This window comes from Pituophis catenifer, unplaced genomic scaffold (assembly GCF_029215685.1).
Source record: "Pituophis catenifer annectens isolate HBS135680 unplaced genomic scaffold, rPitCat1.0.hap2 SCAF_2, whole genome shotgun sequence".
Lineage (NCBI taxonomy): Eukaryota > Metazoa > Chordata > Lepidosauria > Squamata > Colubridae > Pituophis > Pituophis catenifer.
In genome coordinates, this window is record NW_027256882.1 from 197,373,057 (window position 1) to 197,392,926 (window position 19,870).

Genomic DNA, 19,870 nt, shown 5'->3' on the forward strand with positions numbered 1-19,870 from the left:
CTTTGAGGCTAGTAAGCGTGCAGTTGTTGTTGCAGTTTTAAACACCAGTTGTTGTGTGTTCAGAATGGAGAGAAAAGGGGAGAGGAAGAAAGGGAGGGGAAATAAGAGTAGGAGAGAGGGTTAGAAAGAGAGGAAGGGGGGAGGAGTGGGGGAAAGGAAGGGGAAGGAGAGGAGGGGAAAGAGAGGAAGAAAGTTAAAAGGAATAGAAGAAGGGAGGGAAGGGTAAGAGGAGAGAAGGAGAGGAATGGTTGTTGTGGAAGAAGAGAGATATGGAATGGTAGAAGAGCAACTCCAAATATATTTTAAAGTTTTAGGATGAAGAATGAACCAATATGGAATCAAAAGATAATATGTGTGATAGGAATGGTTAAAGAGATTGTACATTTATATATGTTTTATGAGAAATAAAAATAAAAAACTTTTATAAAAAAAAAGAATGGAGAAAAAAGGGATTCCATTGGACAAAAACTCAAAAAAGAGGAGGCTCATTTTAAAGAACTACCACAGAATATCAAAATAGCCATATGCTTTGGATATAGTTTTATCCTTAAGCCTGTGCTTTTTAATTACTTAAGTATGAGATCTATTTACCTCCATGACAGGAATGATATTTATAATGTTTTTGTTTATTTTGCTTTCTATTATGCCTTGTTAAAAATAAAATTAATTTTAAGTATATTTTATCTTTTAATAGTTTACAGTTACATTTCATTAATAAACATACAAAATATGTTTAAAAATCTCATTTCTGTCAAGCTGGAACCAATTACCATATTTTCCATAGAAATATCATTTTGAATAGCGCAAATTTGAGTAATGTGATCATTTTGTGGGCTGTATTAACTGCACTGATCAAGACATATCTGTAGTAATCCATTAAATTACTTTAAATTGAAACATTAAATTAAAACATTTTTATAAGTGCAAAAAATTTGCAAAATATTCTTAATGCATTTTCTCAAAAAAATAAAAAATATAACGTATTTATTAGTTGCTTGTTTGAGAATGATTTCAGTGTAAAAAAGATTGATTCTCAGCATAATACTGCATAATACTTGCATAATACTTTTTAAAGTTCAGAAGGCGTCTCCTTAGTCATTCTTTATACAACCTGGAAAGTACCTGTGTTTGGCTGAATTTCTATCCCTAATGAAGGGCAGAATGGGTGGAGAAGTCAACCTATTTAAAATGTGATAGAGAGTTGTGAACTGTGGATGAAAGATATTGATGGCTCTTAAATGCATTGATAAATTCTTCAGAGGTTTAATTTCTAATTAAAAGCAGAGACACTGTCCAAATACATTTTAACAACCATAAATTGGATCTGGCAAACAATCAACAATCAACAAAATGTTTGAAGTGAAAAACCAACATCTACATAAATAATATTAGCATAATCAACGCCTCTCTTATTTACCTGCAAATTACTCTGAGCACATAAAAAATTAATAAATATTAGCTAGGCTTTGGCTCTCGAGAATTAGGAAGACTCTTTTCAAAGAGGTTTTAAAACGATGGTTATTTAAGTTTGTTCATATTATTTATAGTCTCCTTTATGGGAGAGTTACCTCTTAGAGGTTGGGAAGTAGAGGAGCAGCAACAAAGACAATTCTCTTGTCAAGGACAAGATTGGCTGAAATAAGAAATGGAGAAAAGAAAAGCAACTCAATTTTTTTTTCCAAATTTATCTGCCTTCTCAGCAGTGGTGGGATCCTTCTGGTTTAACAACCAGTTTGGTGATCGTGTGCTTCGTGGTCTTAAAAAGAGTAAGAAGAAAATTTACTCACATTTCTGAACTCACGCTCACATTTCCTAACCGGTAGCGAAGATAAGTGCATTTCACCACTGATTACAACTGTGAGGTCGCTTGGAATCCCTCAACTATCAGTTCTTGGTAAGTCAAATAAAAAAACTCAGTCCCTGCAGTCTACTTGCAAAGAGCAAATGTCCAGAGTATGTGTGGGTGATCCCATGATCTCTCCTTTCTCCAGAGAGATTTTGTCAGTCAGATTCATCCATTGACCACCAATCTCCACTGTAATGGCATCCCTATTCCTTCAGGGATGTCCAGCTCACTATGTCCTCATCTGAAATCCAACTACCTTAAGCTGTACATAGGTGTGTAGCTATTATTAAATTTCTCAAGTTCAGAAAGCATCAAGGAACCCACAGTTCAATTAATTAAATTAATAATTAATGGCTCCTATGATGTGTTGTTGCCAGAGCGGGGGATGGGGGTTATTTTATTATATTATATTATTAATTTATTATATGATTCTCTTTTATTAGTTTTATTGTTTTTTATATGATGTTTTTATATTCTTGTAAGCTGCCTTGAGTCGCCATGTGCGAATAGGTGGCAAAATAAAACAAATAAACAAACAAATAAAATCCTGAACTACAAATATGCTCTTCCATTGAAACTCCTGCAACTAGTGCAGAGTTCATATTTTCAGTGCCTTCAAATCATCATCTTCTTCTGGGCCTCTACACTGGACAGACAAATCTCATGCCATGACATAGCCTTCCCTGCACAGAAATTTCTACCCCGATTCCATTTCACTGTGCTTGAATCATGCTGGAACCACCATTTCTTCAGCAGTCCAAAACTGCCCAATTCCATCTTCGCTTGCTACCTATTTTCTTCTGCAACACCATTGCCTGCCTACCAGCTCCTTAACCCATTTCATCTTCCCCTCCCCATAGAAGACTCAGTGAATGTATCAAGTCTCATGGGGTTATCTCTCACTTCTTTCCAAATCTCAGGTTATGATCACAAATACAATTTGTATGCCTGAGAAATCACATGACAGGATGGCAAACAGTGTTTATATCCCTCTTCTGTCACGGTAGCATTTGAGTAGAAAAAGATCATGGTAAAGGCTTCCTTGAGCTGCGTTTGACAACTAGAGTGATTGTGGACACAGATCTGCCTTTTAGCTTTCTTGGTGACATTACTGAAATAGTTTGCCATTGCCATTTTGCAGGCTTTTAAAGCTTCTTAGTCTAGTTTTAAACCCTGATTTTCCTAAGGGTTCATAAAAAGTAACCATTCCAATACTGCTTATAGTAGTCTTTTCTCCAGATCAGCCAAGGTCAACTATATGCTGCCACCTGCTGTATTTTAAAAGTATTTAAGGCCATCCAAATATTAGGGGCCCTTTCAAATATGCAAAACAGTCTGGATGATCAAATTGCAGTGTGCTTGAGACCTTCCCGATAGTCTCATTAGAAAATGGAATGTTCTTTCTGGAAAGTTCTCTTCTTTAGGATTTCTTTCTGCATGTTAACACAGATCTGTCATATGAATCAAAGGAAAGCATGTTACTAGAGTTGATAAACACTAAAATTTCTTACCATTTCATTTCTTCTATTGCAGTTTCTATTGCAATATATCTTATCTTATCTTGTATCTTATATCTTATCGTATCATATCGTAGCTTATTGTATCGCATTATATTATATTACCGTATATTATAAAAAATCTTTAGAGACTGAGTCAGGGATATACCAAGAATACAGTACTGAAAGTCAGGTCCACAAGCCATTCACAGTATATTTTACAATTAATACTTTTTTGGGAGAAAATGTTATTGGGCTTAGCAAGGTTCAATGGTTATGTTTCAAATGAGTATAGAAGTATTTAGAAGAAAATGGTCACCAATTCAAACATTTAATGACTTTTGATACACCCTGTATACAGGTCCTTGACTTACAACAGTTTGTTTAGTGATCTTTTGAAGTTACAATGGCACTGAAAAAAGGACATGGCTATTTTTCACAGTTACTATTGTAACTATTGCTACCATCCCCATGGTCACATGATAAAAATTCAGATACTTGGCAATAGACTCACATTTATGACGGTTGCAGTGTCCCGGGGCCATGTGATCCGCTTTTGCGAACTTTTGACAAATAAAGTCAATAGGGAAGCCAGGTTCACTTAATAACCATGTTACTAGCATAACTACTGCAATCATTCACTTAACAACTGCGGCAAGAAATGTTGCAAAATAGGGCAAAATTCACTTAACAACTGTCTCGCTTAGCAACAAAAATTTGGGCCTCGGTTGTGGTCATAAATCAAGGACTACTTTATTTCATTGGCTCTGGAAATGTTTTCTTTATTTTCATGGCTTACTGTGGGTGGTTCCAAACAAATGAATCCTAGATGAACTGAGAAGCTTCAGTGGGACAAGAATTTTGAGAAGAATTCACCATCCTTGTGAACAGACTTGTCCCATGGATCTAGTGATTATTTTTTTAAATGATTAGAACTGAATGATAATTGCTCTCTTCCTCAACGTGGGAAGTTAGGTTAGTATTTCTCAACCATAGCAAGATCTTTAAGACCTGTGGACTTCATCTCCCAGAATTCCCAGCATGCAGTCCACACATCTTAAAGTTGCCAAGACTAATTTAACACTGAATTAGGTAACCTCATTGGTATGCACATTTTATAACTGTTTCATTGATGAAAAATATTCCGCTTAGTAAAATTGTCTTTCATACTGGTAGTCCTCGACTTGCAGCCACAACTGAGACCTAAATTTCCATGGCTAAGCAAGACAGTGATTGAGACTATAGTACGAAATCAGGAATTAAGGGCGGATAGTGATATTGTTTATTATGTACTAAGAAGAGATTAAGATAAGATGTGGAAGGTCAATTAAGTTAAAGGGTTTCAATATAAGAATTGTGATAAAGCACACTGTTTATAGCCAAAAAGTGTGATGGGGATTCTGAGAAATATATTTTATAAATGGAGAAATAGGATAAGTAATTGCTATTACGCTAAGAAACTAGGAATTAAAGGGCGGATAGTGATATTGTTCATATATTATGTAATTAAGAAGAGATTAAGATAAGATAAAAAAAATAGGGGAAAAGAATATTATGGCTGAAACTGAAATAGGTAAATTGTATTTGGAAAAAACAAAGGCAGATTGGAATAGACAATAAAATTCAATATATAACTATGTTATAAGGTGCATAAGATGTGACCCGTTCATAAAATATGTATGTAAAAGAAAAATTTAATAAAACTTGTTTTAAAAAAAGAAAGACCGTTCTTAAGTGAATTTTTACCCCGTTTTACGACCTTTCTTGCCACAGCAGTTAAGCGAATCACTGAACTTGTTAAGCTAATAACACGGTGGTTAAGTGAATTTGCCTTCCCCATTGATTTTGCTTGCCAGAAAAGCACAAAAGGTGACTGCATGATCACGTGACACCTTCATAAATATATGCCAGTTGTCAAGCACCCAAATTTTGATTATGTGACCATGGGGATGCTGCAACAGTTGTAAGTGTGGAAACGGGTCATAAGTCACTTTTTTCAGTGCCATTGTAACTTTGAACAGTCACTAAAGGAAGGGTTGTAAGCAGTGGTGGGATTCAAGTAATTTAACAACCGGTTCTCTGCCCTAATGATTTCTTCCAACCACCAGTTCACCAAACTGCTCAGAAAGTTAACAACCGGTTCTCCTGAAGTGGTGCGAACTGGCTGAATCCCACCACTGGTTGTAAGTCAAGGACAGCTGTGCACCATAAGTGCTGCATTCACTGCTCCATCACTCTATCATATGGCTTGAACCAAGAGCTCATCAAGGCTTGGAGAGTTTGAGGTTTTGTTTTGTTTGGAATTTTGAGCTTGAATGCTCCTGACATTTTGAATTTCCTTGTACTTGCTATAGGCCTCCATGGTGAAATACTGAAGAGCCAGAAGCCCACGTTTTAGGAAGAGTCTGTCCTTTACAATGTATAGGAGGAATTGAATGTAGCTGTTTACACTCTCTCTCTTTCCTCACTCTTTCTTTCCCTGCTTCTCAAATATCCCCAAATCTTGGCCACATCACGATACTGTATATTTACATTTTATATATATTCTTGGACATAGAAGGCTGCCAAATCAAGACACAAGGCAGCGTAACAAATGTCATATAAATACACAAAGCATTATGTGCATTGAAAATACACATACAATACCAGTCAGCCACTGTCCACCAAATAAAATCACAAATTTCCCTAGGCTAGAATTCCCAGTCAGAGCCATGCTGTCTATTGATTTCAGGGACTCGTAGTCCTGAAGGATGCTCAATTTTTAGAGGAAGATGGACAACGGTTTCCTAGAATCCTCTCCCCCATCCACCAATATATTTTTAATACTCAAAGCAAAATATTACTTCACATTATTGGAACAACATCTTCATAATTAATACAGCACACTAAGCTTTCGGTCTTTTGGATGAAGAGTTGGCAAGCTGAAATTACATTCCGGGGATTAAGAAATAAAACCAGTTTGATCAAATACTTGCAACAGAAGGCAGCGTTCCGAACCACTGCACTTGTTTGGAGACTTTACTAAGTACACAAAAATGTGTATCCTACATTTCAGCAGCTGAAAAGTATTGACTACAAAAACATGTAAGTGCAGCCATTTTGTCCACAGTTCCCTCTAATTAAATATTTTCTTTTCCCTCTATCTAAAAAGGTCTCAGAAAAAAAAACCAAAGCTTTCTTCTACCAGTCACTACATGTATACTGGGAACTTAGAATCTGGTGAATTGCCATTTTCACACTCCTCTTTTTCTACTCATGTAGTAATTGTGTTCAGTTAAATGAATTACAAATTCAGGAAGAACCACAATGGATTAAATAACCTCATCGTTTGAAGGTATTGCATTTAAGATATAAGTCATTTTTTAAAAGCAAGGAATGACTAATAGAACAGCATGATTGTTGACATCTTTCCCACTATCTTATAACCTCCCAGCCCCATAGTTTTTTAAAAGCTCATTTAAAAAAACTTCAAAGTGTTTCGTGACAATAGTACAAAAACATCTAGAATTAACTATAAACCTTTGAATAGCATTGCTGATTCTTTGGGGCACATCTCATTGGTCTTTTGGACAGCAAGGATGTGCATTCATTGCTCAGAGGGAGAAGTGGAGTCAAAAATGAAAGAGGCTGTAGCCATGATTATGGAGGGTCGTGTGGTTGCAGCTGCGATTTGATTTTTAGATACCCCTTCATGAATACTCTTGTTATTTGTTCTATAATCATGCTCAATAAACACCCCAGCATTGTACATCCAATGAAATGGATGTGATTGTGTTTTGAATGTGCTGTATTTGAATGTAGGAATAGAAATAGTACATAATTTGTCTGTTCCACTCCAAATACGTTGAATTACAAACCCTGTCATGTTGACTGGAATGGTGGGGCTTTCTCTCAGAGAAGGAAATGCAGATTTTTCTTCATATCCTCCAATACAGGTAGTCCTCAACTTACAACCACAACTGAGTCCAAAATTTCTTAAAAAGTTACTTTATTCAGTGCCATTGTAACTTTGGATGATCACTAAAACAAATTGAGACTACCTGTGATGCCTATTTGTTAGTGTTTTATATCCAACACACCTCTCCTCTTATTTTCCTCACAATAACAATCTTGTGAGGTGAATTGAGCTGAGAGACCGACTGGCGTCACTGGCCCAAGGTTACCCAACTTATATAGAGATGGGTGCAATATAGAGCTCATTCTTAAAAGGCCTTGGCCCATTTGTTACATCCTTCACTTCTCAACTTCACGACAGGCACAAACTGCTTGCAAGAAAAAAAGGAAACTTTATCTCATAAAATTAAAGAGCCACATCTACATACCCATTCCATTCATCTTGCAAGAAAGAGTGCCTGTAAGTTATTGTCGGAATGTCAAAGGGGTTTCATTGAAAAATTGATTGATATGTCTTTCCCATTATTTTTGTCCGGGTGGAGGAGGGGAGGATGGAAGCAGACTTTCTCTTGAATGATGTTACCAGCTTTTTTAAGGAGGTCTACTGCAGTTCTGCTGGTCAGAGAGGTGCTCAGTTTTCCAACGGGAGGGACTCCCATCCAGGGTTGAAATCTAAAATTTGTTACTACCGGTTCTGTGGGTGTGGCTTGGTGGTGGTGGTGGTAATGTGACTGGGTGAGCGTGGCCAACTTTTTTTTCTTTTAAAAGCATTTTTCCTACAACCTTAAGAGGTTGCAGAAAAAAATACTTTTAGAAGCCTCTGATGATCAGGCAAGTCAGCTGGGATCGCCAGAGGCTTTTAAAGACATCTTTTTCCTACAACCTCTTCAGCTGAAAAGGTTACAGGAAAAAATGCTTTTAGAAGCCTCTGACAATCAGGCAAGTCAGCTGGGATCGCCAGAGGCTTTTAAAGGCATATTTTTTCCTACAACCTCTTCGGCTGAAAAGGTTACAGAAAAAAATGCTTTTAGAAGCTTCTGACGTAATTACAACCATACAACCATTACAACCATTACAACCATTACAACCATTACAACCATTGTAGCATCCTCACGGTCACATGATCAAAATTTGGGCGCCGGCAACCGGCATGCATTTATGATGATAGCAGCATCCTGAAGTCACATGATCGGCATTTGTAACCTTCCCGGCCAGTTTCTGGCAGGCAAAGTCAATGGGGAAGCTGGATCACTCAATGACCATGTGATTCACTTAGCAACTGCAGTGATTCACTTGACAACTGTCTTGCTTAAAGATGGAAATTCTGGCCCCAATTGTGGTTGTAACTCAAGGACTGCCTGTGAAGTGATGCTAGAAGCTGGCATGCTACCCATTTGCTTTTTACAGAGAAGAATTAAAAAATAGTCTAGGAAAGAAGGGAGAGAGAAAGTTGGGGCAGTTGCTCCCTCACCCCAACTCACCTCAAAGGGTGTTGTGGGGAAAATAAGAGGTGTGTTGGATATGTTCACCACCTTGAGTTATTTGTAAAAATAATAAAGGTGAGATACAAATCAATTAATTAATCAATAGGATCCTTAGTTCAAATCAGCACTATTTATTAATTCTATTTATATTCATCTTATCCTCCCAAGGCATCCTCCCATGGTTCCCTTTCTCTATTTTTATTTGGCCAATAATCTGAAAGGTAAACCCTTTGGAGAGGCAGCTATTGCTGTAATGCTCTAACCTTCCACATAGAATGTGGAATTGAACTCGAGGTCCAAGACAAGTAAGAAACAGATTTAGGGAGCAAAACACTAACAATTGCAGAGAGAAATCTGGATAATATGGAAGAGCAAATGGAAGACTGAGTGAAAGAAGGCATATAAAGCTCATCAAATTTAAATTAGGAGTGTTGGTTGCAGTAAGAAGACCTCCGGTGGGATAAGAATATTTTAAATAAATTTGGAAACGATTCTTGCTATCTTGCCTTTTCTTGAGGCGCTTCTATTGCTTTTAAAAGATTGCAATCAAATGCATACAATGCTCAGAACAAATATGTAGTCAATAACCTGATCTTTTAAAAGTCAGGTAATTAAGTTGGCCCTCTTTTGTACGCCCAAGCTACTCCCTCTTTTGGGATGAATGGTGCTGAAACGATGGGAGCCTCAGAGAGGACCACCCAGAGGCAGGAGAAGGAATGCTTTCACTCAGCTGACAGTCTCTGGGGTTGGGTGTTTTTTTTTTTTCACCTTCTTTTCAATCTGTCATTCAGAAAACAATAGATCTCAGGTACTAGTGGCAAAGTTCACTTTTCTGCTTATTCATGCTGTTGACAAAAAAAAAGTGAAAAAGAAAGGAAGACAGAAAAGAAAAATCCTACCACCTGACAAAAAAAAACCCTTACATCAAGATTAGGGGAGGGGCATCTTTTGCATGGCATCCATGAATGGGATGAGATTAGCTAGTGACTAATTTATTTTCTGAAAGCAGTCCACAGCTGTCCTCTTCAGAAGAGCAAACAAAGGCCACACTTCAGCCAATGCAGGGAATGAGAGGTCTGCTGTTGACAATGATAGATATGTCAGAGAGACCCCGAAGTTGTCAAGAAGATGTTACTCTGCCACCCTTATCAATCCATGTAAAACTTCTCTCTCTCCTTGCCTTTCAGGCTCAATTTTTACAATATCATGGGGGATGGTTGATGTTTCTCAACAGCTGACATCCTGGCACCAGGTTTGCATTAATTGTGTCTTAAGCTACAACAGGGAAGCCATGATGCCCTTCCAGCTAAAATTGGGGGAACAGTGAAAAATGTCTGAACTGGAGAAGCTTCTTGGATGATGTCAGAATGAAAAACCATCTGGTTCAGTTCCAAGCCATGAGAGAGGCGCTTGAAACAAAATGGAGGCTGAATGGAAAGAAAGTTTATTGATAAAGCAGAACCACCAAGGTTCTGGGGCAGCTGACAAAATGGAGTTTAGAGTGGGTGGGCTTTTATACCTTCTGGATTCCTAAGGGGATCATGTAGGGGTTATGTACGGGTCATAGCTGGCTCTATAGGCAAAAGAGGAAATGCAAATCCTAGGTGTTTGTCTGAGCTAATTTTGTCAACTTTTTGTTTGTTGCTTTTCTGAGTTTCTGTCTTGACCCAGTCTTTCTGAATGGATTACCAAATCTGCATTTCTAAAAGCTGGCCTCCTCAGTTTCTGTTTGGGGCAGGGAAACTGGGCTAGTTTCTGCCTCCCTTAAATTTTTTTCATTTCTCCTTTAGGAGAAATATTTTATCCTGCCTTTTTTTAATATTTCCCAAAATATTTCATTCTTCGGGGGGGGGGCTTTCCACAATGAGAAGTGAAATGTTTTCAAAGGAAAACAAGAAAGTTCAGTTGCCTCTTGAAGAAGCACCTTTGGGTACCCTTCACTCATTTAGTATTCCATCCATACACGCTTGTAAAACATGCTCTATTTTAATTCAGAAAACAATTTTCATATGTGTGAAAATGCATCAGGCTTGGTGGTTTCTACCATGTGTACCAGAATGTGCCAATAGTTGGGGGTTGGGGGGGCTATGGTCACAGACTATTGCCTTGTAGCCACTAGACTAGAAAAAACCATTAGAATATAGATAAATCTTCCAAGTGAATGAATGAACAAATGAAAAGAATATGCATGGAACACTCCAGCTTCAAAAGAGAGAAAGAAAAATTAGACTGCAAAGAGTCACAGAAGTGTAGTGTTATGTTAATGAGAAGCATGGAAAAGAATGCTTAATGGAATGGAATGAAGGAGGCTGCAGATGAGAGGAAAATACATATAAGAGAGTGACTGCAGCCAAAATTAATATGAGAGAAAGATAGTGTATATTATATAGATAAAGAAAAATGATAGTTGCGAATAATATAGTCAAAGACAATAAAGAATGATTAAGATTAAAGGTGAAACAAACTTGCAGAACAATTTTAATATAAATAAAAAAGGCTTTAAGGAAAGGGTGAAGAGGGCTAAACAAGAAGTCTTGAATGGGATTAAGAATAAAAGCAACAACATTATTTGGGGTGAAATTTTTAAATGCTGAAAGAAGCTTTGTTGAGGTTTTGCACGGGGATGATAGCAATGTTTCAAAAAGTGGTATTAACATAAATAATGTTGTTAAAAAAAGATAATGACAAGGGAGTTATCGATGCTGAAATAATGTTATAAAGGACAAGGTTGCACATGTAGAACAGGTATGAGAAATTTTAAAATATGAATGCTTATGGAGTTGGTTAAAGTGGGCTAAAATGCATCCATGCCTGATGATTGGAAGAATTTCATTATTCCTTTGCACAAAAGAATGATAATAAAAGAATGATAATAAGAATGATAATAAGCAAGTATGCAAAAACTACAGGTGGTGGCTCAGTTTGTTAAGCATGACATGAAGGGTACTTCTGGAAAGCTATTTTATAGGTCTGATTGAAAGAGCACAAGAGGTTACAATAAACAGAATTTGGGAAGTGCAATGCAGCTTTTTCCTGAATGAATATTTGCCACCTATGTTGCGGTTCGAGGTGACTCAAGATTATTGCTTTTTAGGAAGTCACTGAGAAATGTATGAATGAGGAAAGATAATTGATTGCACTTTTGTTGATTTAGTACAAACATATAATGAAAGGGATAGTCTGAATCGTGGAATGTTTTGTGCTAATATAGACTGAAGGTTAGTTACAGAGTGTAATCAAAGCAGTGCACCGAAGAAAGTAGTGTCCATAAAAATAAATAAAATGCCTCTAAATGTTTGCTCCAAGAGACCAGCTAGCCCATAGCCCTTTCAGGAAGATAATAATGACACGTTCATTTTATGTGGAGCATAAATAAGTGTGAGCCAATATTTACTGGGCTGCTCTGTTGTTGTCACTAAATTTTTTGTTGGCTTTATTATTTATTTTTCTTTATTTATTTTAGCATATTTATCTAAAACCCTTGCTATTAGATTCTGAGTTGTAAGGATTTAAGGATTGTTTTAGTTATCTGTACTGATAAAAAACCATTCACAGAATGCTGATTAGGACAGGATATACGATAAGTATGGTAAAAAGATAATTAAATGAGTTACATACAGACATTAAAAAAACACTACTAAGGAATTTTCAGTTCACAATGACTAGACTGGAAATGGCTAGAGAGTGTCCAAATAAGCAGTGCCTCTGCTTCAGGAATTATAGCCAAATGTTTTTGTAAATTCCTGTACTTGGAAAAAACAAAAACTGTGCTTTTAAATGGTTAAAATGTGGAATGCTTTTTTAAAAATTGTGAATGTGTGGTGTTTTGTCATCATGCCCAAAGATACTGGGTATAGGGAGTCTGAAAAATGATCTTTGGCAGCAGAAAAAGGGTTTGACTAGTAAATTATAGCTTTTTAACTTTCTGAATTATAAACTGACAAGAAAGAGAGAGAGAGAGAGAGAAAGAAAGAAAGGAAGAAAGAGAGAGAGAGAGAGAAAGGAAGGAAGGAAGGAAGGAAGGAAGGAAGGAAGGAAGGAAGGAAGGAAGGTGGCAGACAACAAAAATATGTATGAAGCAAAAAAGACAGATCTAGTTTTTACCTTCTGCCAATTTCTTGTCTAAAAGATAGGTTATGAATTTCCTGATATTGCAAAGTGACTGCACTGTGTTGTAAAATCCCGTTGAATAATAGCTATGAAAGTCAGGCAAGTATTGCTTTTTAAAATAAAAAGAACAACCAATAACAACCCCCCACCACCACCAAAATTCACATCCTGTCATATCCTCCCTCTGTCTTTTGTGAGAATAACAAAAATAACAAACGTGCATTAAGATTGCCTTTTAGGGAAGAGTGCCAATTTTCCCTTATATATTTGCATTTCAGATCTGTTCACATACCTGTACTTTTCAGGTTTAGGGCAGCAGCTTTCAACACATATGCTTTCTTAATAGTGTATCTCAGACAATAGGAGGTAACAAATGAAGCAGAAAGACAGCATAAACTACCAAAAATGTGTCCCTCACTAGTTGGAAAGCCAATATGAAAATGATTAACATCAGTTTAATGCATTTGGTAGTTTCTAATCTATATACCGTAGTTTTTTTTAAAAAAAGGACTATTATTTTTATTATTATCATTAATAGTTTTTTAAAAAACAATTTTTAACACACTCTCCCAGAGAGTTGCCTCAGAGTTGCTAAACCACTAGAATTTAGCCACAGAAAATGTCCACCACATAAAAGACATGTATTGGCACTATTTAAATGTTATACTGAGTCAATGAACTCAGTTAATGAAATCCCACATGAAATCCCACTCTATTTCTACAGATTGAGACTGCAATGCTTGTAAACCTGTGAAACAAACGTTTTATTTTTCTCTTTTGAAATCTGTAGATTGACTCATCCTTATGAAAAATGGCCTAGGCTGGTGTTTGTAGACCTCGGTCATGTTTCGCATATTCGCTTTTGTATATATATAAAAAAATTAAACTTCATTAGCCAGTTGTAATGTCACCAAGAGCAGGCTGATAATTCTCATTTCATTTCTCTCTCTCCATAATGCTTATTTCCCACTCTCATATGACTACCAAAGGATCTGTGTAGATACAGATTTTGCTACATGGTAAGCCAATGCAAGAGGCTAGTTAGAAACATTGGTTTCTAACATCTTCCTTTTCTTTAACACCTGGTGCTCCAGAAGGATATGGAAGGCTATTCTAAACACTATCTTTATTTCTCCAGAAGGCCTTAAGCACCAACTGAAAGCTGAGATGCAATCACTTCTCTCAGAGTGCCAGACCATCCTCTATGTATTGCCACATCTTTTTTAAAAATAAAGTTTCTTAAATTAAGCATTTTAGAAAAGAAACATAAAACAGGGAAGTTATATGAAAAGAATAAAGGACTAAAATACAACAATTGAAATACAAGTAAGTAAACATGCAATCTAAAATTTTGTGGACATTACAATTTTTCAATATACCCGTAGTTATTTATAAAATTACATCATGTATTACTTTTGAATTGAATTCTACATTAGATTTACTTTTTAAATATGTTTATTTTGAATACTGAACATAGTCCCATACCTTGATTAGCCATTCATCCAAAAAAGAAATCAGACATAGTTTTCAAGAAGTATATAGTATCCATGGTGAAGTTAGCGTATACAGAGTTTTTTGAAGGAATATGTAGTTTAACAAAATTTAATTAAAATATCTCCAATTGTAAAGAAATTTTGAAATTCAATTTCAAAATGTGTTTTATTCTAGTATGAATCTTTTTACAAATTGTTGAGTTTTATTGCATTGCCACCAATGTGAAAAAATGATCTAATTTGCTCATTATAGTAGCAATAGTATATAGGATTATAACTTATAGCAATCAAGATTGGAATAACATACCAGTGATAGAACATCTAATATCAATTTTCTCTGAATATTATATATGGAGTAAATGTAATATTTTTCTTCCATTGAAATTCTCCTTGTTGCACCTCTTTTACCATACTCAAATACTGCATCCATTTAATCACACAGTTCTTGACCTGTTCTGTATTGACTTTCAGAATAATTTATTCTGAATGTATAAATTTGAATAATTTATAAATTATAAACCAAATACATCTGCAAAATAATCTATTACAGGAAATCCTCATTTTATAATGGCAATTAGGACTAGAATAAAGGAGTGATACCATTGTAAAGCAATCTTTGCAATCCTGGTTGCCACTGTTAACCGAGTCCCATTGTTGTTAGGTAAAGCAACTCTCTGTCAGCTTCCCACAACCAAGTCAGGAGAGAAGCTGGCAGGAAGTTACTGTTCTGACTCTTTTAACCAACAATAGACCACTCTCTTTCTACCAGCATTTGCATTCCTAAATATTTTCCATTTGTTTTCCATTTTTAATTAACTTTCAATCAACATATGCAAATTTTATTGCCATTTATATACAATATGTTAATGTTTGTTCCACTTTTCATACTGTTACTTTGTCTTTGATACATTAGTTTTCAAATATATACTTCATATTGTATGATATAATCTGTCTAATATTTTCTGCAAATCAAGGTCTGAAACAATAAAATGGCGCCATCTGCATACAGAAGGACATATGCACATTTATGATCTTATCTAACAGACCTATAGTGTTACCATAAGCATTCTTTACATATTTATCCGTAAGTGCATTAAAGAATCATGGAGATATCATACATCCCTGTTTTTCTCCCTGCTCAGTGCTGAACCATTTCCTAATTTTGTCATTTATTCATACACGTCTTTCATTTGTCTCCACACTTATCCTATTCAGCAACAAGCCTTGAAATACATATTTATGAAAAATATTCCATACAGCAATTTGTGGCCACACATTTTATCAATCATTTTCTCTAAATCAAAGAGCATTCTCACTTGTGGTATATGCAAGGGCTGTCCACATACTGAACACACCATCTCAGAAATGTATTTGGGAAATTCACATACTTATTAACTTTATATCCCACATTTTGTACTGAAGCTCAAAGTAACATACACAGAGCTTCTGTTGCTATTTTTTCCTACAACCACCCAGTCAGGTGGGTTGGAGTAAGAAAGAACAACTCACCAAAATCACCCACTGAGCTTCTATGAATGACACTGGACTAGACCTTGGGTCTCCCTCAGTGGTGAAATTCAATTTTTTTTACTACCGGTTCTGTGGGCGTGGCTTGGTGGGTGTGGCATTGGAAGGATACTGCAAAATCTCCATTCCCATCCCACTTCAGGGGAAGGATATTGCAAAATCTCCATTCCCACCCCACTCTGGGGCCATCCAGAGGTGGTATTTGCCAGTTCTCCGAACTACTCAAAATTTCCGCTACCGGTTCTCCAGAACCTGTCAGAACCTGCTGAGTAGCACCCCTGGTCTTCCTGCTCCTGGCCAATACCTTAATCATCACACCACATGCCTCTTGAGAAAGCTTTGACAGTCTCATAGTCTTGCCTATCTTTTATTTATTGATAAATAAATATACAGTACATACATACTTACATGTTTGTATAAGCCACAAACAGCTCCTTGACTTAGGATCACAATTGACCCCCAAATTTCTGTTGCTAAGTAGGACATTTTTAAAGTGAGTTTTGCCCCATTTTGCGACCTTTCTTGCCACAATTGTTAAGTGAATCACAATAGTTGTTAAGTTGTTAAGTTAGTAACAGTTGTTAAATGAATCTGGTTTTCCCATTGACTTTGCTTGTCAGAAGGTTGCAAAAGGGGATCACATGACCCCAGGACACTGCAACTGTCATAAATATGAGTCAGTTGTCAAGTAGGAAAATGTAAATCATGTGACCATGGGGATGCTGCAATGGTCATAAGTATGAAAAATGGTCATAATTCACTTTTTTCAGAGCTGTTGTAACTTTGAACAGTCAGTAGGTCAACTGTTGTAAGTTGAGGACTACTTTAAATGGATTTTCTCTGCACTTGCTATGGCTAAAAGACTGATCATGCAGCGCTAAAAAAAATAAACGTATGGCTCCATTTATTTGATAGATCAAAGACCTAATTGCACTTGTCACCTATAAGAGGATTGCCTATAGATGTATACTTTGTATAGACAAGTAAAATGAAATATGAGACTCATTTGTAGAGAATACAATAAGTTTTGTTCTGCCCCAGCTACGGACCCCAAAGAATGCAGCACACATAAAGTCCGTACAAACCTTAGTTTACTAATTAAGGACTACTAATGAGCTTTCTTAGTAATTGTTCGAACACAAGTACATTTTAAATCAGTCTTTTCTGAACAAGGGCTGTTAATTTAACTTCATTAACAGCCGACAAGAATCCAAAGAATAACTCAATTCTGAGGCTCAGTATTTCAGATAACTGTAATCTTACTGTGGTTGGCAGAATGCCCAGAAGCAATTTGCAGGAAAACTGACAAGAGAGAAACAAGAGTCGAATCAAATGTTTCTGGAATCAAGACACGAAGGAATATGAATGAAGTTGTTTCCTGCAAATTGCATCAGTCGTCATCCTTCCTTAAATAGGCTAGGGGAGTGGCCAGTTAGCTCCAAGCCTTACTCTCGAGGAGACCTCCTCCTGAGGAGCCACTCCTGCCTTTTAACAGCTCTGCGCGCTCGTGCATCGAGAAGAGGCTCCTCCTCTTCTTCCTCTTCACTTATGGGAGCTTCTGGAGGTTCTGAAGGCCCTGGCTGAATCCCCGCCTCTGGCACCACATCTTCTCCAGCCTCCTCATTGTCTGACTCAAGCGCCAGCACCACACCAGCGCAGCACCACACCAGCCTCCTCGCTGTTGGAATCAGCTACTAACTGCACAGGCCGCTGACGGGCCACAACAGGTTAAAACAAAAGACAGCTGTATAAATGTTTTGGAAATATAATAATATTTCCATTAGCGAGTATATATGGTCTTGAGAAAGTGACTGGGCCAGTCCAACCAATCTCACAGAGTGGTTATTGTGGGGAAAAGAATAGAAAGGTGTACTGGATATGTAATTTATAAAATAATAAAGGCAGGAGACATATAAATAAAAAAAATAAATATATAGAATTATAAATTCTAATAATAACATGCTTTTTGTTGTATTTTTCCACTTTTTTGTTAGAGCAATTTTATGTATTTTTTTCTCCTCCCCCCCCCCTCCACAACACATGTATAATCATTGCTATTATTTTCATATTTTGCTCTTTTTTCTTTTGGGTTATTAATTAAAAAGTAACGAAAATAAGTAACGAAAAAAGATTTCTGATTGTGAATGTTGCAACATCAAGGCTTAAGACATCATCTTCTGATTTTGAATATTTAGTCAAAATAGGATTTGTTGCAATCTGCAGGACTAATTTTCAAAAATCCTTCATATGAGTTTCTGTGGTCCGAGACATCTCATTCTCCAGTAAAATATACAGTAGAGACTTTTGAGGCTTTTCCCTGTCTCTAATTCTACCAGACCATTCTGATGGTCTTGAGGCAGGCATTGTTTTCTTTTTTGGAAGTTTTAATCACCAGTTTGCAGTTCTTCTTCCTGGTCAGTAGTTGAATGTAGCAAACTTTCAATCAAGTGGTGCTGGTTAGGAATACATTATTACTCTTGCCAAAGCACAAATCCCTGATGGCATTTCAGTGTTTGTCAGAAGTCCTGCCTTCCATACAGAGCTCTTTACCCCTCTGTGATATTCAGCTAGCACATGGGCAGAGCCATTCACATGTCTCTTCAAGACCAAACTTATGAAAAGAAGTACAACCAACCTTAGAGCTGACAGGGAGTATACTGAAATGGTAGTCAGCTTCTGCCTTTTGGGATAGGCCACCAACAGCACAATAAAAAAATAAGCAGTCAAGAAATATAACCCTGCAGACTAGACCACAACAGGGCAGCCACGAAGGCCGTAGAAAGATACCCAGATGTCATGATGTGATTGCACCTACAAAGATCAGAATTATGTAAACCATGGTCTTCCCAGGGACACGTTATTGAAGTGAAACTTGGACTTTGAAGAAACAGGACCGGAAGAATATTGATGCATTTGAACTTTGGTATGGGAGAAGAAAGGAACGTGGTGGCTCAGTGGCTAAGACATTGAGCTTGTAGATCAGAAGGTCGGCAGTTCAGCGGTCCGAATCCCTAGTGCCGTGTAATGGAGTGAGCTCCCGTTACTTGTCCCAGCTTCTGCCAACCTAGCAGTTCAAAAGCACATAAAAATGCAAGTAGAAAAATAAGGGCTATTTTGGTGGGAAGGTAACAGCATTCCATGTGCCTTCAGCGTTTAGTCATGCCAGCCACATAACCATGGAGACATCTTCAGACAGCGCTGGCTCTTCGGCTTAGAAACAGAGGTGAGCACTGTCCCCTAGAGCCAGAAACAACTAGCACGCATGTGCGAGGGAACCTTTACCTTTACCTATGGGAGAAGAAAATCTTATGGACGGCCAAGAAAACCAAGAAATGGGTCATCAAATAAATCAATCCAGAGTTCTCACTCCAGACACAAATGACCACTCTCAAATAATCCTATTTTGAAGAATGGCAAGATTTAGCTTTCTGAGAAAGACTAATGCTTGGAAAGGTGGAAAGAAAGAGAAAAGGATCATGGAGGAGCTGAAAGGATTCAGTTACAATATAATAGGTGCACCATTGGAAGATCTGAAAGACTAAATTAAGGGGTGGGGAATCTATTGGACTTGATGGCATATAATTAATTATTTTAATTTTAAAATCAAATCAAAAGATTGAAAGTTATATTTCTGTAATGCTTATACCACCAAGTCTGTATGTTTACGCCAACTAAGCAAGTCCTATAAAAGTAGAAGGTATTAATTTGCAAAGGTTTCAGCGCACTCTGCTGTCGGTTGTCAAAACCCCACGTGCTTACTTTACTTTCTGGGTTGGGCAATTTATACACCTAATGTGGCCGAACTACAACTCCCAGCAGTCCAGGCGGCTCGTCTCCAAACACATATACTATAGGAGAAAATTTAGAGTGCTTGCTCTTTCGAAATCGTCCTTCCTTTTTTGCAAATTTGAAACTGCCTCAATTTTTGAAGACATGCATATGAGTCCGCGGAGAAAGTGTTTTCTACTGAGACCTAAGAGATTGGCTTTGATCTTGGTTACAACCTGAATCAGTTGTATC